This window comes from Grus americana, chromosome 3, assembly GCF_028858705.1.
Source record: "Grus americana isolate bGruAme1 chromosome 3, bGruAme1.mat, whole genome shotgun sequence".
In the NCBI taxonomy this organism is placed as follows: Eukaryota; Metazoa; Chordata; class Aves; order Gruiformes; family Gruidae; genus Grus; species Grus americana.
Window position 1 is genome coordinate 102,503,593 of NC_072854.1, and position 1,271 is coordinate 102,504,863.

Below are 1,271 nucleotides of genomic sequence, written 5' to 3' on the forward strand. Positions count from 1 at the left end.
CTGACTAGTGACATAACTCTCATGGCATTTTCAAAATATAATTTTTGAGCATGCTTCAACTCTTGTGGAAAAATATTAGGTTTAAATAGGGCGTGGATCTTCCCAGCTGGTTTTCAATCTCCAGGCAAATTTCACTTAAAATAAATTAAAATATTGGGCTCACTTGTGCTTATTCCTCTCCTTGTTTGAGTGTAGGAATCATAAAGCCTACCCTCACAACTTTAAACCACAATTTTATTACTTCCTCTGCTAACCACACTATCATTTATTTCCTCCTCAATTTTCCTTCACTTTGCTGTGATAGATTTCTTCCTCAAATTGCACTGCGGGCTTGGATTTGTCATGTCTACTATTTTTTCCTTTCATCGGTACAGAATTTGATTAACGAGGGTGGGCTGCAACCCAGGCTTTAAACTCCACGGTGCCACCGCTGCCTTCCCCTTGAGCTTTCACGGAATTTTCTGTTCCTGTGTCTCTCCGGCACGGCACTGCCGTTTACCGGAGCCGTGAACTCCCCAGCCCGGGGTCCCTGCGGGCGGAGGGAGACGCAAGGCCCGGGGGGGCGGGCTCGCTAGCGGTGGCTTTATTTTACGCTGGGGTCGCTGGCGCCTGATGGCGGCGTAGGCGGCTCCCCCCTTCCTTCAAAAAAATACAAAAGACAAGAATTCCGCCGTCCTGGCTCTTCTCCAGGCGTGACGCCGCACCCGCGGCGGGCGGGCTCCCGGCGGCGGCCTCCCCGCACAGGCCAGGCCGCAGTGGGCCAGGCCGGCGCCCGCGGCGGCGACACGGCCCGTGACGGCCGCCCCGCCCCGCTCACCTGCCCGGCCCAGCTCCGCCCCGCCGCCTGGCAAGAGGGCCCCCGCCTCGGGGGCAGCCGAGCGCACCCGGCCCCTTCCGGGCGCGTCCCTTCCCCCCAGGGGCGTTGACCTGCTCCCCCCCGCCCCGGCCGCCGCGGGGAGGGAGGTTCCCGCCTCTTCGTAGCCGGCCCCATTCCGCGAACGGTTCGAGGCGTTTTGGCCCGCGCCGGCCCCCCTCCTCCAGGTGCTGTCGCGTTGCCATGGCATTTTCTGCTCGGACCGGGGAGGCTGCGTGGCCTGGCCGGGCCTGAGCGGCGGGGAGCCCGCGGGGCTGCGGCCTGGCCGGACGCTGACCGTGCCCCGGCCGCCGGCGGCCGCAGAGGGCTGTGCGGGCCCGCTGGCTGATCCCCCGCCTCCTCCTTCCCCGCCGCCGCCGTCGCCTTCGCCTTGCTCCGCCGCTGCTTCCCTCGACCC